We start from the raw sequence: 21,462 nt of genomic DNA on the forward strand, positions 1-21,462 counted from the left end.
TATATTAGGAATCTGTTCTGTTAGTTTTACCTTTTTTAAGACCTTTTACCTGTATTCATAGAATCTGTGTGTGTGTGTGTGTTTTGGTCAATCATTTCAAATTGTAGGAAAGGAACATATATATAGTCAGTAACTAGACAGGTCTAGTAATTGTAAAATACACTGTTGCCACAAGCTGATAATTTAAATCTTTTATGTTAATATCTAACACCTCTCATCCCCTGTTCTCTTTTAACTCTTTTTGTTTTATTTTTTTTTAATTAATTTTATTTTATTTTTAAACTTTACATAATTGTATTAGTTTTGCCAAATATCAAAATGAATCCACCACAGGTATACATGTGTTCCACAGCTACAGATACTCTTCCTACCCACATTGAATTTTCCTTTACTAAAATATATAACTTTAAAATGTTACCACCTTTATACAAGGAACAATCTTAGGTACAAAGGACAAACACAGAATCTAATGGCATAGAACTTCCAGTTAATTCGATGCAGGATACAGGATGCTTGGGGCTGGTGCACTGGGATGACCCAGAGGGATGGTATGGGGAGGGAGGTGGGAGGGGGGTTCAGGATTGAGAACACGTGTACACCCGTGGCGGATTCATGTTGATGTATGGCAAAACCAATACAGCATTGTAAAGTAATTAGCCTCTAATTAAAATAAATAAATTTAAATAAAATAATAATAATAAAAGACATTTCAGAAGTTACTGATTCACTCTTTAAAAATATGTGTTGATTTATTCCTTAATCATCCCAGTAAGTGGTTGTGCATCCTTATTCGGACAATAAAGTTTGTTCCTAAAATACAGGGCAGGGGGGAAGTAGCCTGTTTGGACTTTCACAGATCTCGGACTGTCAAAACCTTCCTTCTACCTGCTAGACTATGTTCAAGGCAAGGAATAAGTGTTCCATTATTTCAGGACACACCTCCTTGGCCAGGCCCCTTGATTTCAACCACTTAGCATCATTCCCACGCTTTTCTCTAGCTCATTCAAGCCCCTCTCACCTCACATTAGGGAAAAACACCATGCAGACCCTGGTGTGGACTCTTCATTCTCAGGCCACTTTAAAGCTGCTTTTTTTTTTTTTTTTTTCTGCTCACGGTGCTCACTGCATCATTCTTGGTCTCTTCTTTCTATCCTTAGCGGTTTCTCCAGAATTTGAGGCCCATTGTTATCCAAAACACTGAACGGTGTTTTGGCTGTTGTTGATGGTCTCTCTCATTACCTGAGGTACATGCCATCTCAGGACCCAAAAGATACAAGTCTTCGGCTAAGACTCCACCCCCAGACTGTCTGCCTCCGCCTGACCTTTGGCAGCTCATTTCCTGTCGTGCCTCATAGGCTCCCAACTTGCGCCTCTCACACGGGCTGCTTTCCTGTTGAACGCACTTCCTAATATGGAAGCCTGGATGGCCCCTGGAATATCATTTCCGTTTTCCCAGGTATATTAGTAGCATGGCTTCCTTGATGCTCAGGTTTCAGTGAATTACTTTCTAAGTTTTGTACACCTGTTATTTTCCACTCACTGGAACGTTTGTCTAGTTTGAAGAAAAAAATCACTAGATTTAATGAGGAAGAAAATATATTGTTTACTTATAAACAAAGATATCTGAGTGCTTTTACTGATTCTTTTTGTCAGTATTTGAAATGTAGAAATATAAATTTATCCTTCAAAGATTCCTTTCCTTTTTCCTAGAAAGAAAGCAGACCTATCTTCACTCAGTTCGGTTCAGTTCAGTCAGTCAGTCATGTCTGACACTTTGAGACCCCATGGACTGCAGACCTATCTTAGTTGTCTGAATAAAGAATAGATCATGTTTAGCCAAAATTTTATTAATTCATCAAAAATACATATAAGCAACAAATGGGGAATAAGTTTCAGTTGTTCCTTATTTTCTAATCATGATATTCTTTTTGTAATGGTAAATTAAAATGCTGACATAGTATTTTCATCTATACCTGAAAATAATTTAGAGCATGACATTAATTTTAAAATAAGAATATATGCAAAGAGAATATTTAGTGAATTTAATATTTGTTTTTCATCTAAGACCATTATATTACCTTCTCACAATTAGTAAGTAGCTCATTTCTTCTTTCATTTACTTATTTCTAAAATTCTGCATGGAAGATACACGCTGGTTTAAAAATAAGTATAAACAATTTTGTTCTCAAAAGGATTAAGGGATGGTTTTGTATACTCAATGGTCTCTTAAAATAGGTTTTCAAATGGGATTATAGCCAGTTATTTTTAGTAATGCTCCAAAAGTGTGTTACTTTACACTGTTAGGACAGGGTAAATAGTTTAAAAAAAAAAAAAATGATTCAAAGGATCTGTCAGTAGGAGTCAATTAGTTTCCTAGGGCTGCCATAACAAAGTACCAAAAACCGAATGGCTTCAACAGTAAAAAGTCTATTGTCTCACGGTTCTTGAAACTTAAAGTCCAAGATCAAAGTGTCAGCTGAGACTATTCCTTCTCAGGATCATAGCACAGCATCTGCTGGATCCAGGCTTTTGGTAGCACTCTGGCTGTGATAGCAGAGCTGCAAATTTCACTGGCATCTGCCTATATGCATCCATCTCTGTGTCATGTGGATGTATGGCAAAAACCATCACAATATTGTAAGCAGTAAAGTAGTTATCCTCCAATTAAAATTAAATAAATAAATACAATATTTAATAAAATGAGGTTTCCAAAGAAGAGATACATGTAATTCACATTTTGCACGATAAAATATATTTCACAGAACAGCTAGTACTAAAAAAATATATTAATTATGTTCATAAATATTTATTACATAGCTTGTCTTTACTTATAACAAATCTAAGCTTTATATTCATAAGATTATGCCAGATCATGGCAATAGGGGAGGAATCTCTGTGGATCAGGAGACTGTTCTGCCTTAACTCTACCTTCAACTAGTCTCCAAATATGTTAGAACAGTCTACTGGGACTTAAGCTGGTCATCTATAAAATGGTAGGGTGCTTTCCATTTTTACTGCCAAATATAAAACTCTATGATTCTGTTTTCAACTTTTACTGAATAAAGACTAGGAAGAGAAAATCATTTATAGGGCTTGCAAACAAATAATATTTGAGCATATATATATATATATATATATATACACACACATCTGGACTTAAAGTTTATTTAGGAGTCTAAAATGTTATTTATTTTGTGTTTTTGAGGTGTGTGTGTGTGTGTGTGTGTACTTGATTAGGAATGTCGGGGCCAATTGTTGTTTGCTTAATATCTTGAAACCATACAGTTCAGTTCAGTTCAGTTCAGTTGCTCAGTCGTGTCCGACTCTTTGCGACCCTATGAATCGCAGCATGTCAGGCCTCTCTGTCCATCACCAACTCCCGGAGTTCACTGAGACTCACGTCCATCCAGTCAGTGATGCCATCCAGCCATTTCATCCTCTGTCATCCCCTTCTCCTCCTGCCCCCAATCCCTCCCAGCATCAGAGTCTTTTCCAGTGAGTTAACTCTTCGCATGAGGTGGCCAAAGTACTGGAGTTTCAGCTTTAGCATCATTCCTTCCAAAGAAATCCCAGGGCTGATCTCCTTCAGAATGGACTGGTTGGATCTCCTTGCAGTCCAAGGCAAGAAGCACATAAATTTTCGCTTTAATATTATGATGCATTAAGTCAGAGTTTTGACATGAGTGAGGAGAAACTACTATTTCCTTCTTTAATCCATTGAAAGTCTGAGAGGAGCTATGCTGCTGGACTCCAAGGAGGCTGAGGTTTCTGGGACATAGAGATTCTGATGGTGCAGTGGAGCAATACCACTGGTGTGAAATGATCCCTATTCCATTCCTTGGAGACCTGTGCGAAAAAGTTCTGAAGCAACAAGTGGCTTGAAAACCGACCGTGAATCCAGCTCCCTCCTAGATGCCAGTGCATCCATAGAGTGACTACTTTTCATTTTCTGAAATGTGAAGAAATGATATATATTTGCCTTAAGGATTTATTGCTGTCCTATTTGTTCCTAGTTCAACTGATATATGAATATTTTGAAAGTCATAGAGGACATTAGCAAAGATGAACTTGATTAATTTGAACTTGTTGATTAACTTGTATTAATATGTACTAGGAGAACAAGGCTATATAATTTTATCTGCAAAAAATAAATCTTGGTTTTTAAACAAAATTTTCATTCAATTTGTCTGCCCAAGAAAGAAAATTACAGCATCAAAAAATCATTTCTATTTAATCCTAAACTATGTCCACAAGGCTAAGTAAATATTAATATATGCTTACATTCTTTAGAATTTTTATTAATTCTAACATCATTTTTTAAGATAATTGAAGAAAATGATCCTTTTCTTTCCTAGCAATTTATAAAGGAGCAAATATCAGTCTTAGGAAACTAAAAAGAAGATGCTGTTTTTGATGATATTCTTTTGTCATATAGCTGTGAAAAGAAGAGAAGCAAAAACCAAAGGAGTAAAGGAAAGATATACCTATTTGAATGCAGAGTTCCAAAGAATAGCAAGGAGAGATAAGAAAGCCCTTCTTAATTATCAGTGCAAAGAAATAGAGGAAAACAATAGAATGGAAAGGACTAGAGATCTCTTCCAGAGAAGGCAATGGCACCCCCTCTCTAGTACTCTTGCCTGGAAAATCCCATGGACAAAGGAGCTTGGTAGGCTGCAGTCCGTGGGGTCACTAAGAGTCAGACACGACTGAGCAACTTCACTTTCATACATGGGAGAAGGAAATGGCAACCCACTCCAGTGTTCTTGCCTAGATGGGCTGCCGTCTAAGGGGTCGCACAGAGTCGGACATGACTGAAGTGACTTAGCAGCAGCAGCAGCAGGAGCAGCAGCAGACATCTCTTCAAGAAAATTAAAGATACCAAGGGAACATTTCATGCAAAGATGGGCTAAATAAAGGACAGAAATGGTATGGACCTAACAAAAGCAGAAGATATTAAGAAGAGGTGGCAAGAATACACAGAAGAACTGTACGAAAAAAATCTTCATGACCTAGATAATCACAATGGTGTGATCACTCCCCTAGAGCAAGACATCTTGGAATAGGAAGTCAAGTGGGCCTTAGGAATCATCACTACGAACAAAACTAGTGGAGGTGATGGAATTCCAGTTGAGCTATTTCAAATCGATGCTGTGAAAGTGCTACACTAAATATGCCAGCAAATTTGGAAAACTCAGCAGTGGACACAGGACTAGAAAAGTGAGTTTTCATTCCAATCCTAAAGAAAGGCAATGCCAAAGAATGCTCAAACTGCCACACAATTGCACACATCTCACATGGTAGTAAAGTAATGCTCAAAATTCTCCAAGCCAGGCTTCAACAATATGTGAACTGTGAACTTCCAGATGTTCAAGCTATATTTGGAAAAAGCAGAAAAACCAGAGATCAAATTGCCAACATCCACTGGATCATCAAAAAAGCAAGAGAGTTCCAGAAAAATATTTATTTCTGCTTTATTAACAATAGCAAAGCCTTTGACTGTGTGGATCACAATAAACTGTGGAAAATTCTGAAGGAGATGGGAAGACCAGGCCACCTGACCTGCCTCTTGAGAAACTTATACGCAGGTCAGGAAGCAACAATTAGAACTGGACATGGAACAACAGACTGGTTCCAGATAGGAAAAGGAGTATGTCAAGGCTGTATATTGTCACCCTGCTTATTTAACTTATATGCAGAGTACATCAAGAGAAACACTGGGCTGGAGGAAGCACAAACTGAAATCAAGATTGCTGATCAATAACCTCAGATATGCAGATGACACCACCCTTATGGCAGACAGTGTAGAAGAACTAAAGAACCTCTTGATGAAAGTGAAAGAGGAGAGTTAAAAGTTGGCTTAAAGTTCAACACTCAGAAAACTAAGATCATGGCATCTGATCCCATCACTTCATGGCAAATAGATGGAGAAACAGTGGCAGACTTTATTTTGGGGGGCTCCAAAATCACTGCTGATGGTGACTGCAGCCATGAAATTAAAGGATGCTTACTCCTTGGAAGAAAATCTATGACCAACCTAGATAGCATATTAAAAAGCAGAGACATTACTTTGCCAACAAAGGTCTGTCTAGTCATGGCTATGGTTTTTCCAGTGGTCATGTATGGATGTGAGAGCTGGACTATAAAAAAAGCTGATTGCCAAAGAATTGATGCTTTATAGTGTTGGAGGAGACATCTGAGAGTCCCTTGGACTACAAAGAGATCCAACCAGTCTATCCTAAAGGAAATCAGTCCTGAATATTCATTGGAAGGACTGATGTTGAAGCTGAAACTCCAATACTCTGACCACTTGATGCGAAGAACTGACTCATTTGAAAAGACCTTGATACTGGGAAAGATTGAAGGCAGGAGGAGAAGGGGACAACAGAGGAGCAGATGGTGGATGGCATCACCGACTCAATGGACAATGAGTTTGGGTAAATTCCAGGAGCTGGTGATGGACAGGGAGGCCTGGTGTGCTGCAGTCCACGGAGTCACAATGAGTCAGACACGACTGGGCGACTGAACTGAACTGAAGAATCCAAACTAATCCAACAGTGCCTGTTGTAATTATCACACATTTATGGGGTTGTGAGAATTGCTATCGATGCTTCAAAAGACTGAAGTGAATTCCTTAGCTGCACTGTAATCTGTTTCAACTTCAGAAAATAGAGGTATCAAAAATTAGGAGCTATACTTTCCAGAGAATAAAATCAAGTACCTTCAGGATTTATCTGAGCCATCTTTCTGTCTTGAGTTTTGTAAGCTGATGGTTTAGTTGCTTCTGAGAATTCTGCAGGGGCAGAATGTCTACATTAAATGGATGTTTTTCTAATTGCAAAGGATGCTTGTACATACCAAATATAATCACAAAGTGAATTCCAACTATCAGACAAAACAGAAAAAACAGACCATTTTAGAAATGTATTATTACATTGCACATTCTTATAAACCTAGAACAAGAACTTTTTAGTATTTTTCTGCTTTATTTTTCTCCCTCACATTATTCCCATCAATCTTATTTTGCTTGTTTAAGATTTTCCATAACCCTACGTAACTCTACAGAAATATGTGGTTCAACATTTCCCCAGGAAAAATAGCATTTCAATCCAAGTCTCTTTCTCTTCCTTTTTAAAATCATCTATCATAAGGTTTTTGTGTGGTGAAAATTACTCATTCATTCTTCTCTATGGCCTGGGACAGTGGCCCTCCAGTGCCATCCAGGTTTCCTCCTTTTCAACAAGATGTGCTAAGAAATATCCTTTCCCCACTCAGAATGCTTTGTTTCCATTTTCAGGATTCTCTTAAAGTTCTTATCTTTATTGCTTTATGATCTCTGTCAGTGTATTTACAACTTTGATGTGTGTGTTCGACTCTTTGTGACCCCTGTGGACTATAGCCTGCCAGGTTCTTCTGTCCATGGAATTCTTCAGGCAAGAATACTGGAGTGGGTTGCCATTCCCTTCTCCAGGGTATGTTCCCGATCCAGGGATCGAACCCAGGTCTCTTGTATTGCAGGCAGATTTTTTACTTCTGAGCTATCTGGGAAGCCCTATAACTGTGATACTGCTTTGCATAGACTTTGTTTTGCTTTTATTTTTTCAAGGCCCTTGCTAGTTTTTTCCTCCCAAGTTTCAATGTGTCACATTTGAATGGCCACACATGGCTTAAGTAACTTGATAACTTTAAACAAATTTTCTGTGGCTTTTAAACTAGTGTCCTAAGGCACACACCAACCTCACCCTCATCTCTATGCTTTGAAATGACTCTGTCATCTTATTTGTGAAAAAAATGAAAAGTGAAAGTGAAAGTCAGTTTTGTCTGAAAGTCAGCTGTGTGTGACTCTTTGTGATCCCATGGTAGTAACCTGCCAAGTTCCTTCTTGTCCATGGAATTCTCCAGGCAAGAACACTGGAGTGGGTAGCCATTTTCTTGTCCAGGGGATCTTCATGATCTGGGGATTAAACCCAGGTCTCCTGCTTTGCAGGCAGATTCTTTACCATTTGAGCCACCAGGGAAGCTCTCATCTTGTCTGTACTAAGCCCAACCTGGACCCCAGTTCTTCTTTAAGATGAAGTATTTAGACCTATAATGGTCCCTGGTGCTTGAGCCTTCTTTGACCCTTACATTCAATATTCTATTTATGTTTTAAATATTGATTGTATTGTACCAGGTATTTTTTCAACCTGACTTAGCTGTGGGAGTCACATCCTCCTAATGACACAGCAAACTGCTTGACTACTGACACTGTCCCACATAATTTTATATATTAGCTCTTGCCTTTTAATTCCTAGCATGGTTCAGAAAACACAGAAGATGCTCAATAAATTATTGTTAAATTGAATTATCAGTCTCTCCAGTAAAGCATTAGCAGATGTTTACTTGGTTCCTTGTCTTTGCCTAATACTGTGCTTCTTTTCTTACTTAATTACAGTCAAACAAAAGGCAATGGCACCCCACTCCAGTACTCTTGGCTGGAAAATCCCATGGGCGGAGGAGCCTAGTAGGCTGCAGTCCATGGGGTCGCTAAGAGTCGGACACGACTGAGCAACTTCACTTTCACTTTTCACTTTCATGCATTGGAGAAGGAAATGGCAACCCACTCCAGTATTCTTGCCTAGAGAATCCCAGGGACGGGGAGCCTGGTGGGCTGCCATCTGTTGGGTCGCACAGAGTCGGACACGACTGAAGTGACTTGGCAGCAGCAGCAACAATAAACCCTTTAGAGCTCATTTTAGTTTTTGAAGCTGGAAAAGACTTAGGTAGGTCTTATAGTAGAGGATTAGATGTGTATTTCATTTTGTTTTATTTTTAAACTAGAGACCACTGAGGTCATTGAGACCAAGGAGAAGCACCAAATCAGAATCTTTTTGGGAAGGCTGAGGTTCCAGCATTAGAATTACCACCTGAAAATCTCAGAGTTATTAGCCAGATGTAATAATTGGGATACTATTTTCAGAGCCAGAGGTTGGAAGCCAAAAGATGGCAGCAAAAAAAATACAATTCAGTCATGCGTGTGAAATAATATTCAAGTGGATCCAAGCTGGTTTCAACAATAATTATAGTCAATAGTATCTACAAAAACAAGTTTGGAATTCTGGATCATGTCTTATGATTGCTGGTGCACGTAGACACAAATCAGCTAAGTGATTCTGGCATCCAGGACTCGTCTCTGATATGGGAGCCAGTGTCTGATCATGCTCAGCTGTTGAGTGCTTTGCTTCTTGTTTATTCCATAGGGTTTAATTACTGAATGAAATAGACTGTGCTCCCACAGGAGAACTGCATTCCATTACCTTTCTTTTAGCTTTGGATTGTTATATAAAGAGCCATCCCAGCAAGACTCTATGCTTCCAGCTAGCAGAGCACTTTGGGAGCTGCTTAAGGAAAAGTGTTAGATAAGTGCATCCTTGATATTGACTGGTGTAGAATCCAGTGTTCCAAGGCTGTGCAGTATTAGGACCCACAGAGTGTTGAAAGCATTTTTCCCCTGATTTAAAAAATTTAAAAGCTCAGTGTGTGCCAGTATCTAATACAGTACTAGTTAAGTATTTATTAAACACCCTGGTTAGTAATTATTCTTGTAATTTATGAAGTATTTAGTTGAAAAGACATAATAAACCATAATTATTAATAGCAACTGGTCTTATTTAGTGTGTAAAATATTTGACAAAGTAAATATTTTCCAGATTTATATTTATGTTTTAAGGTAAAAGGAAACTAATTGAAATAACCACATACATCAAATTAGCTTGAAAGTAAAATCTAATATTTAAAGAAAGACTTCAGAGTAAACAAAGGATAACCGCCCATGCATAATGAAGTAAAGGATTAAGAAAGCCATTTAGTTAATTCAAACTAAAAATCTCCTTTCTGTAACTTCAATGAATATTTTAAGCAAAAGTATCTAAGTCTAAATTATCTGAAAAGCTGCCTTAGCTTTTTATGGAAATTTTCATGGATGGAAACACAGACAATATTACTTTTTAAAACAGATTCATAATTTGCATTTTAGTATTTGCCACACAGGATTAAATTTACAGATTTCTATTCCCATCCTTCCCTTAATTAAGACAATCCTTTTAGATAGAGGGATTAACAGTTATTTTTAAAGTAAGAAAATACCCACCTCACAATTACAGGTCACAGATGTCATCTGTGATCCCAGAGCTACAGAAATGTTTAAGCATTATCTACTTAACTTTGGATAGAACAGTTTTGGAAGAGTTTGGCTTTTAAGCTCCTTCATTAAATTTTTCCAGATGTACTTTGTAAACTCAGAATGATGAGGAATAAACACTAGGTTTAGGGCTATCTAACTTATTTCTTTAATTTATTTTACTATTTTAAAGCAAGACACTTGTCACTAGGTAAACTTTAAACAGCTTATTGTTCTAAGGTTATTTTATTGCTGTCTGTGGGGATTTTCAAAATTGGTTTATGTTAGAATCATCAGTGATCTGTTAAAGAAATGTCCACCTCACATTTTTTCTGCCACCCTGCCACCCTGCTGAACCTCAGTCTGTGGTAAAGTGAGTCTCATAGATCCATCTATGTGTTATGAAACACCCCAAGGTGAGCCTCGTGGTCATAGAACCACCTGTGAAATCTCATGTGAGGTGGCAAATTTAGGTTGAAAAATTAGGCTATGGTTACAAGTACATCAAAGTATTCATTTCAGTAAATATTTTAATGAAAGATTTTTAGCAATCTTTGATGATCTTTAGCTTTTTAATTGCCAATACCAGTACTACCTTTTCCACTTTTTTACCTTTGCCAGAGTTTAAACAAACTGGAACGTCATATAACAATGTCATTATTGTTGTGGAATAGAAAACTAGTTAGAGATGAATTGCAGCTAGAAAGTACTTTGAATATCTCCTATGTGATTAGGGACAAATTTGAACTCAAAAGCAGTGTCTGAAGACATATAAAAGCTAATTTCCTGATCTCTGCTTCACTTATTTGAAAAACTGTAAAAGATAGCAGAAGATCTGATTTAGTCTCAATGTCTAGAAAATAGAAAGTACGTGTATTACAATAAGAAAAGAGTCTGTCATTTTAAAACAGAATACCAAATATCCTAGCAAAGAAGACATGATAACAGGAGAAAAGGGATTTTTTAAAAGTGAATATATTTTAATGACTCACTCCATGGGGATATTTATTTATTTATTTTTTTTTTGGAAGAGCAGAAATTTAGATTAGCCATTTATTTTCTCCAAATTGCATAACTATAAAGGGGACAATAAAGTCCTTAGCAGAGTCAGAAGCACGGGATTTGCAGTAAAGCAGAAATGAGTGCTGTGAGGCTCCAAGTCTTGGAGTAACAATACCTCTGACTCGTGTTGCGGATATCTTACTGAGAAAGGTACAGGCAGCAGTCAGCTCTCTTTAATAACCAGCTGAAGAAAGACATTTGCACTGTTCCCAGTCTCTGTCTCTTATTTTTTAATGCCTCATTAGATGCTCTTCACTTTAAGGTAGATCCTTTGACCTAAGCAGATTATTGCACATGCATTAAGGACACAGCCAACTAGCCATTCTTCTCAAGGAAGAGATTTGGCTCCAAATAGGACACTAAGCTCTTCAGCCTTCTGCTTATTTACCTAGTCAGCAGGATGCAGTATCTCTGGGTGCTTAGTGGACTCCTGGGGAATCAGGAAAAAACAAAAGCAGAGGCGGCAGCGGCTGCAAATGTGGTTGCTAATAAGGGCCTGCAAGACCTAGATTTCCTTGGTTTCTGTGACATTTATTAGGTACCATAGAAATTGAATTGTCTCCCATAATTTTTCTAGGGGAGAGGGGGTGCTCCAGTGACAAAACGGTACAGTACAGTTATGATTTGCAGTAAATTGTCCTTTTGAGATGCAACAGCCTCTGTACTATTTGCTCTTGCATTTCTTTTTGATTCTCTTTCAGTATGTTTGATCTTTTGGCCAGAGATCCTGGCTTCTGCTGCACAGTTTCTCAAACACTATTTTTCCCCTTTTTGTTTAGAACTGAGCTTGGCAAAGCCAGGATATGAACTGTGCAGGTGGGCTCCTCAGGGTGAGTGAAGAGATAAGGGATCCAGTCAGGGACTGGCTGCCTGCAGCCCTGCCAATATGCCCCTCCACCAGATTTCCGTAATCCCCGCCCGGGAGATGGCCGGCAATGGGAGAAGTTCCATGTGCAGAAACAAAGAGAAGAGCAAGGAAGTCGAGGTAAGAGGAGGTTTGATTTGATAAACTAGAACAGCCAAGCCGACTGCAGCCAGCACTGCTCTGCGTGCCCTGGAGTGGCTGGGGCTCCAGAGCAGCTGGGCAACCCCTCCCAGTGTGTGATGGTCCCCTGGAAGAGAAGGGCTGGTGACTACTAGGAACACAGGAAGTGTAACCTCTGCTTCCTGAATGGAGGAACCAAATCCATGAGGACACTTGCTGCTTGAAAGAGACACACTTCTACCTCTGTCCTGGCATCCAATGGAGTCACTTTACCCTCAGGTGGCTCTGACACTGCTGTCATCCATTTTCAGACATCAACAGCAGCTGTTGATGGCTGCTAATTTTGCTCACTGTCCATTAAGCTAGAATGTTTGAAAATAACTTTCTTAACAGAGTGATAGGGAAGCAAAAGCTGTGACATATGTGTTACTGACAATATAGCGTGAATTAGGACAACATTCAACTGCCTCGTACAATCTACTGCTTCCATAGCCATTCTCAGGGATGTATTTGGATTACTTTTGCTTGTTGTCTCTTTTGTTTATATATTTTTTTTCTTCTTCATTAAAAAATATTTGAAACTTACATGGGCTAGAAAAATATATTCAACTTATTACATTTAGGCTTTATTTTGCTGTGAAATCGAGCAAGATCTGTTCTAAGTGAAACTGCTTGAAAGATGTCAGGAACTTATTTCAAAGCTTTTTAAGGAGATTGAGCAAGCTGAAGGATATTGGGTGAAAATATTATAAACGCTGTTGCATTCCTTTAAATGGGATCTTGAGATGGAATGTCAGAATTTATAATCCTCTTACTCCCTCAATATAGCTGTTGTCTCAGGACTCGTTAACTTCGTGGAAAATGAGATCTTCCAACCTCCAGCTCTGTATGTTCATCTTTTTTTTTTTTTTTCTTAAGAATGGGTGGTGGAGACAGAGAGGGCAGGGAAACAAAACCCAAACAACCAACTAACCAAACAAACCCAAAGGAACTGGAGTGTCAAGGAGAGCCTGACAGACAGAGAAATGAGCTCAAATCACCTTCAAGTGAGAAAAGACATGTGTAGCTTCTTTGTACTGATTTTGAAAATGTCACTGAAGAGTTAGCAGATTGTGATCTGTCTAAAGTCTGCAGGAAACATCAGAAGATGTGTCTGACTCACGTAGACACTTTTACTCTAGTCATCGCCATGCCATAGACACATGGCCTATTTGTAAGATTTTTGAGAACGAAATATCTCTACAAAGTGAGGAAGTGTATCAGCGTAATATTTATTGGAAATACTCTCTGTGATATGTATCTGTCCTTTGACTTGGTGGAATGATTGCTAGAACATCAAAATAATCATCTCAAATTTATTGGAGTGAGGTAGGGAGTGGGGGACACTGATTGATTCTGAAAATGTGTGTGGAAATGTTAAAAGTGAGATTTGTAAAAGATACACACTGCTTACTCATCATCTAGGTTCTTTGGGTGATCCTAAAATAGTATGGAAGGAAACTTCATATGAGAGTATTGAGTGGAAATTTTGCAGAATATCCAGAATGATCAACTTCTGAATGACATTTGGAAATGAAAATGCTGTTTTTATCCCAGTCCTCCACCACCTTTCTTTGGCATTATGTCAACACCAGCAATTTCCTGTCTACTTGGCCATGAATCAGATAAAGCTTGGGTGGCTTATGTGACTTTTTAAATAAATCACACGTCTTTTTTTTTTTTAACTTGTTAGAAATAATAATAAAATTACTCAATCTCAAATAAAAATAGCCACAGTCTTCATCCAGATATTGATGTTAAGCCACATCTTCTGAATTCTCAAACATCTTTTGAAAAATTAACCATTTATGAGCAGCTTAGTTTCTTCGGGGGCAAACACACTTATTTTGTGAGAGTGTGAGTCAGGAGACATTCTTAAGAGCAAACTGGGTTAATTATGAGAGAAATAAATGAAACTCCTAGTTTACACAATATTTTTTAAAAGAAATGTTGTTCTGTGCATCAGAAAGGGAACCACATTTCAGGCTAAAGTATATCTTGGTTTTCTATTGGATGGAGTTAAAAGTATCTCTTTAAGAGTATATTTGAAACATTCCATTAAATCTCATGGGCTATTAAATAGTTTGTCTTGATGGACTAAATAGTTTCTCTTGATGGTCCATAAAAGTTGTGAATGCCATTTAAGGTGGATAAATTAAAAAGCATGCCAAGAAAACAGCAAAATTCTGTAAAGCAATTATCCTTCAATAAAAAATAAATTAATTAAAAAAAGAAAAGCATGCTCTTGTGTGGGGAAAGCAAAAAGAATCTATTCAGGACAATAATTTTTGTAATTCCAAGTGCTGATTCCCTCTAAAAAAGGAAAGCCATCTTATGCACATGGGAGCAGTTCCTGATGGTTGAGCAAATGAGACAGCTCTTCCTCTGAGGTTTCCTTAGTGCACTTTTTCTTGTCCTGAAGTTTTCCAAAGGATACATGTGCATATGGGGCCAACCATCTAATTTCAAATTTAAGACTTTGCTAATGTAAATGTGAGTCAATTCAACTTGTTCTATTAGAAACTTAGAATCTCTCAAATAAATTAATCTATTAACTTGACATCAGTTTTTGTTTTAAGGCATATTTAAAGAAAAGTGTGGAAACTCTTTCTTAGTTACTATTGCACTCCAGAAGATTTAAGCTGTAAAAAATAAACAGATTAGGGTGTTAAAAAATAATAAATATAACCCTAAGCTTTATAATGAATATACATTTTGATGCATTTTGTGTGCTGTATAGTTATTTATCTACTTAGGTAATAAGCCCAGAAGTGCAAAATGCAAAATAAAATATTCCATCTAGTTTGAGTATAGCTGGTATTAGTGCTCAAGAGCATGGTCTGTCACTAAGTTGTGTCTGACTCTTTACTACCCCACGGACTGTCTCCCACCAGGCACCTCTATCCATGGAATTTTCCAGGCAAGAATATAAGAGTGGGTTGCCATTTCCTTCTCCAGTTAGTGCTCAAGGGAAGGATGCAAATTATTCTTCTAGGAGGTCCTTGAATGCTTAAAGGATAGTATATCTCAGACTTGGATTCCAGACATAAAGTTTTATCAGCACAACCAGAGATGATTAATTTCTTACAAAGTCAATGGACTCGTCAAAATTATAGAAGGTTTATATACAATCCAGTTAATCAAATGTATCAATCTATACTTGGATATATTATTAGTGATGGACTTGACTGAATGTTCCAAGAAAGTTCTGGAAATCAGCAATCAGACTTTTCTTTGTATCATGGAATCAGGTTAGTTCATCCACATCTGCAGAAAGCCAAAAAGCACCCCTCTGATTAGGTCCATAGCTCTCCAAAGTTCTCCAGAGCTCTTCTTCTTTCATTGAGGGCAGAGGCTGATAAGTTTAGGTTCTTTAAATATTATTTGCATACTTTTCTAAGTGACCACTCACTTTTCTATTCATTCATTATTTTTCCTTTTTTTTTTTTTTGGTAAGGACAAAGGTGAGGTTTATTTTTATTATAAAAGAAAAAAAATAATAACTCCTCAGGAATCTTAACAAAAGAAGGGAATATTTCACACTCAGAGAACAGATACAAAATTATACAAAAAACATACAAAATTATAACTGTTTAGACTCCAGACTTGTCCCATCTCCTCCAGAGCAGAGATGGGGAGGAGACAGCTGAAGCAAACAAGCAATTCTGAAAAACAAAGACTTAGAAACCCTACAAATGTGATTAAAATCTAACTTCTGTTTTGCTTTTTTTGCTGTTGTTAATATATCAAAAGGCCTGCTTTAGTGACATGATAGTCCCACTGGAAAACAACCCCAATGCCCCCTTGTCAGTAACATACTCAAGTTGACCAACCAACTCATATTTCCAAACCATATGTGTGCAAGTACATGTGTGTCTTTTAAACCCGGGGCTCAGTGGATGGCTACTTGCTATCTTGGACTTCCAACTATTAATCAACCAATGTCAGCCTCCTCAGAAGTGAAAGCAGGGCAGAGAGAAGCCCTGAAGTGATAGTGAGGTAATAACAGCCCCAAACAGCCAACTTTTCCAGCACAGCCTCCCCCATCCCCAACCCAACTCAAAAGAAGATCCTTAATTTCTAAGCAGACTACTTGTCTCAAATTTGGGTTCCCTGTAACCAGAATGGCTTTTCTCCCTAAAGAGAAAACAGACATTTATCTGCACACCCAGGTATATAAATATTTTGTTTTTAAATTTAAGTATAAAAATACTACTCTGCTTTGTGTTATAAATGGAAGACCCCACAATGAGAATCTTTTCTTTTAAAGTAACCCTGTGTACGAGACAGCAAAAGAGACACTGATGTATAGATCAGTCTTATGGACTCTGTTGGAGAGGGAGAGGGTGGGAAGATTTGGGAGAATGGCATTGAAACATGTATAATATCATGTATAAAATGAGTTGCCAGTCCAGGTTCAATGCACGATACTGGATGCTTGGGGCTTGTGCACTGGGAAGACCCAGAGGGATGGTATGGGGAGGGAGAAGGGAGGAGGGTTCAGGATGGGGAACACATGTATACCTGTGGTGGATTCATTTCGATATTTGGCAAAACTAATACAATATTGTAAAGTTTAAAAATAAAATAAAATTTAAAAAAATTTTTAAAATAAAAAAAAATAAAGTAGGGCTATCCATCCATTTATGCTGATTCTGTCAGGGCATTGAGTCCCAGGGAAGGGAAGCTCACACCTGCAGACCTAGGGTGTTTTCCTACCTGACTTCCCACCCTTTCTTCTGTCCTAATTCTCACTTTTAGTAGAAAGTTGGTTACAAACCCATAAGTGATGGAACTTCCCACCAAGAAGGGAAATCCTAACCTAACCACAGAATCCAGTACCCTTCCCCCCGCCCCCCACCCAACAACCACTTAGAAAAATCCTCCACATCCCTTCACAATGACTAGGCTCTCTGTCCAGACAGCTATGCCAATTGGACAAACACACCTGATTAAGTGGAAGCAGTGGTTATGTCCCCCCATGCCAACTAATGCACTAGAAAGCTTCAGTGACAGGAAAAAGAAAAGTGTGGAGGTAGGTAGGTGGTTGTGAAGTAATTAAGAACTTGACCCCCTCAATCCTGACCACAGGAAACAAGAGATATTAGCTGGGTGTGAGGAATTAAAAAAAAAAAAAAAAAAGACCTTGATATTCCCCCCTTTGAGTTATAGCTATAAAGACACTGAGAGGGGCAAGAATGGGAGCAAGATGTAGCATTAGGAGGGGTTTTGAGGCTACAAGTCTAGTCCACGTGGTACTGGTACTGGAAGGGCTCATGGCCAGTTTGTTCAGAAGACCACGACCTGTGCAAGATGAAGCGGGCTGCCCAGAGACGATCTCCCACATTGACTCCTGCACAGGGCCCTAACTGGAATCTCCACTGCACAGGCATGGCTTTTGTGTCTGTGCCCCTGATCTTGATGCCAGCATACAAGCAGGCCTGGCAGTGAGCCTCCACAATGTCCCTGCCGTAGGCCTTGTCCTCTCCCACACTGCAGTAGTATGGACCTTGGGGCCCAGGAGAGCCATTGGAAGGCCAACCAAAGAGGAGCCTTCTGTGCCCCTGAGGGTACATTCCTGCTTCATTTCAAACCAGGGGTGCTGGTTGCTCACCATGTCCATTATCCATTTACAGGGGTGCCATAAATTGGTCTCTGCAGGCTTTGGGGTTGTACTTGAAGACTTCACAGAACACCAGCTTGTTGGGGTCCTTGCAGAAAGGGTCCCAAAACATGGCAGGAGGGACAAGATACATGTCACTGCTGGAGCCTTCAGACCTAAAAGTCCTAGAGCCATCCAAATTTCACTCGGGCAACTCTTCTATGCACTTGGGCTCAGAATCCGAGGTTCAGGTCTTACAGCACAGTCCTTCTGCAGTACCGTCGATCCAGATATACATAGTTTGGACTTTCTTGCCCTGAGGTAGGGCCATGTACACCTGGCTGATGGCTTTGTCCAAGTGGGAGCTGACCGAGGTGGCCGTGGTGGAAGGTGTTCTGGGTGCCATGCAAGCGACAGGCTGGGCAGGCCGCGAGAGCACAGTGAGGAGAAGAGACGGGCAGGCCGGGGTGCTGCTGAGAGAGCCTGCTCTTCTCTCATTCTTGGCTCTCCACTCTTTTCCTTCTTTTTAACATATGTTAGCATCCCTTATTTAGAGAAGGAGATAGCAACCCACTCCAGTGTTCTTGCCTGGAGAATCCCAGGGACAGAGGAGCCTGGTGGGCTGCCGTCTATGGGGTCGCATAGAGTCAGACACAACTGAAGCGACTTAGCAGCAGCAGCAGCAACATCACTTATTATGTGACAATTAACTCACATTAGGGATCTGGGCCTATAAGACATCTGTCTTTTACAAGCGGAATCAAATTCTGAGACCTCAAGGGTAATTGAATTTCATACTCTATGACAGGAATGTGTAAGGATAGTGCAAATTCCAGTGTTTAGTTAACCTGTCGCACATACTCCTTAGAACACTCATTTATAATCAAATGTCCCTAAGATCCGTTGTATTTCAAATGTAGAGACGAATCAGAAACCATACTCACTGTCACTGCCAGCTGCACTGCGTGTCACCCAGCCCTCATTAGCACACTCCCTTACCCCTCAGATGACAGAGCTGTGTCAGAGGAGAAGAGGCTGGAACTCCTGTCATCTAACCTTTCCTCACTCTCAAACTGACCATGTGTGACAACCATGCTTTAGAAAGGGTTTCAGGGAAAGAAAATAATAATTTCCCCCCAAAAAAACAAATACACTTCTGCTTACATGTGCATTTTCCTTCACTTCTTTCACAATATTATGGTATTTCTATATTTTTATTTTTCCTTCCTCTTCCTGTGATATCCCTTTTAAGTATTCTATTTGTCTCTCCAACAATAGTCCAGGTAACTGCTGATCTCTTATGTGGCAATACCTTCATGAACTTCAGCAAATTAAGAAATAAAAAAGTATGGATTTTGGAATATTCTTCATTTTGAAATAGTGGCTATATTATAGACTCATTATTTCTATCTTTAGTAGAAAATTGTAAAATTTAAATAGCACATTCAATCTCATTACCAGGGCCTAATTTGATATTAGCCAATCTAATTTCAAAGTTCTGTGTGTTTCTTTCCAATTAAGGTACCACACCACAAACTTTTCCCATTGCTTAACCAAAATTTGTGGATCAAGGGGTTCCAGAATCAGATATTCCCTTAAAATTTATTCTTGTTAATTTCACAGCTGAATCCCACAGAGAATGAATAGCTTGATTATGCCATAGGAGTAGTTAGTGGTAAGTGAAAGTGAGTGTTAGTTGCTCGGTCGTGTCTGACTCTTTCCAATCCCATGGATTATAGCCTGCCAGGCTCCTTTGTCCATGAAATTCTCCAGGCAAGTTATTGGAGTGGGTAGCCATTTCCTCCTCCAAGGGGTCTTCCTGACCTGGGGATTGAACCTGTGTCTCCTGCATTGCAGGCAGATTGTTTCCTCCCTGAGCCACCAGGGAGTGGCAAAGTTGGGACAAATTTATGGGCCTTCTGACTGCCAGGCTCTTTGTTCTTTCTAATATTGCTGAATTTAATAATATTTTTTTTTTCTTTCAAGGCACAACATTACAATCCCTAGACTTAAAATAGTTCATATAATCTTCAAAATTGCTAACCTCTGAATGGCGGAGTTACATTTCTTATTGTAAGAGTTAGTTGGCCATGACTCATAGGTTAGATGGACTATTAAATGTATCTAATTTGTAGAATATAACCAGAATTAAATCAATTAAAATTTAGAAAATAAGGTAAAAATGAACAATAATGCTGAAAATTGTTTGGTAGAGAGGATACTAGACTGAGATTCAATTTATCTAAAATGTAGTCCTCGCTTCACTAAAACCTTTTAACCTTGAGAAACTCACTTAACATCTCAAGCTTGTCCCCTAGAGAAAAATGTCATGTTTACTGGTAAATGTACAGAAAGTAACTTTGCTAGATTTCATTTTAAAAATAAGAGTCTTTGATTTATTTATTTTTTCTGATACTCCTTTAACACACATGCTGGAGAAGGAAATAGCAACCCACTCTAGCACTGTTGCCTGGAAAGAATGGACAGAGGAGCCTAGTGGGTTACAGTTCATAGGGTAGCAAAGAGTCCAACACAACTGAGTAACTGAGCACACCGTTAACATAATCATGAGGTCAGGCTTCCAGTTTGGCTCAGGCAGAATGGGATTCACCTTCAGTGGACATCTCTCGTTTCCATTGTATATCATCCATTCTGCTTTCTGGAAACTGGCTCAGAGAACCAGTCTTGCCCATCTCATGACAGCCTTGATGGGTTTAAAAAAATCAGTACATTGTAATACCCTTTCATAGCCCCTGAGCACAGAAAATGGCTCAGGACTAGAAACTTAACTCCATCAGAACCAAAGCACATATAAAGCCTTTAGTAAACTGCTGAAAGTTATGACCAACCTAGATAGCATATTAAAAAGCAGAGACATTACTTTGCCAACAAAGGTCTGTCTAGTCAAGGCTATGGTCTTTCCAGTGGTCATGTATGGATGTGAGAGTTGGACTGTGAAGAAAGCTGAGCATCAAAGAATTAATGCTTTTGAACTGTGGTGTTGGAGAAGACTCTTGAGAGTCCCTTGCACTGAAGGAGATCTAACAAGTCTATTCTAAAGGAGATCAGTGCTGGGTATTCATTGGAAGGACTGATGCTGAAGCTGAAACGCCAATACTTTGGCCACCTCATGTGAAGAGTTGACTCATTGGAAAAGACTCTGATGCTTGGAGGGATTGGGGGCAGGAGGAGAAGGGGATGACAGAGGATGAGATGGTTGGATGGCATCACTGACTCGATGGACATGGGTTTGGGTGAACTCCGGGAATTGGTGATGGACAGGGAGGCCTGGCGTGCTCCCATTCATGGGGTCGCAAAGAGTCAGACACGACAGCAACTGAACTGAACTGAACTGAACTGAGGAAGAGAAGCCTTGCTGTTCCTGAAGACCTCTGGGATAGACTAGCTCTCTTCTTCTGGATGGTTTACCTGAGGACATGAGTTCTGCAACTGAATATTGTAAGGAAAAAGTTTGGGGCTTGTAGGGGACCAGGAAGTCCTGCGGGTGCTGGGGCTATTATAAATAGGTAGGACAGAAGGAAAGAAAGAAAATATAGATTCTGCATGATGTTTGTTGAGCCACTGGGTCAATCCTTCCTTAAAGCCAACCCTTATTCA

General features: G+C 39.0%; 1 long non-coding RNA gene and 1 pseudogene across 1 annotated transcript in view; one reads left to right on the top strand and one right to left on the bottom strand.

Annotated features, from left to right (window-relative positions):
• Positions 1 to 21,462, top strand: part of LOC133249195 (uncharacterized) — a 918,569-nt gene that overhangs the window by 513,751 nt on the left and 383,356 nt on the right. The window contains exon 4 of the long non-coding RNA XR_009736866.1: positions 11,998 to 12,203. This is a non-coding gene — a long non-coding RNA (uncharacterized LOC133249195). The remainder of the gene's footprint in view (positions 1 to 11,997; positions 12,204 to 21,462) is intronic.
• Positions 17,486 to 18,287, bottom strand: LOC133250007 (glutamine synthetase-like; annotated as a pseudogene).

Source organism: Bos javanicus, chromosome 6 (genome assembly GCF_032452875.1).
Source record: "Bos javanicus breed banteng chromosome 6, ARS-OSU_banteng_1.0, whole genome shotgun sequence".
Taxonomy (NCBI): Eukaryota; Metazoa; Chordata; class Mammalia; order Artiodactyla; family Bovidae; genus Bos; species Bos javanicus.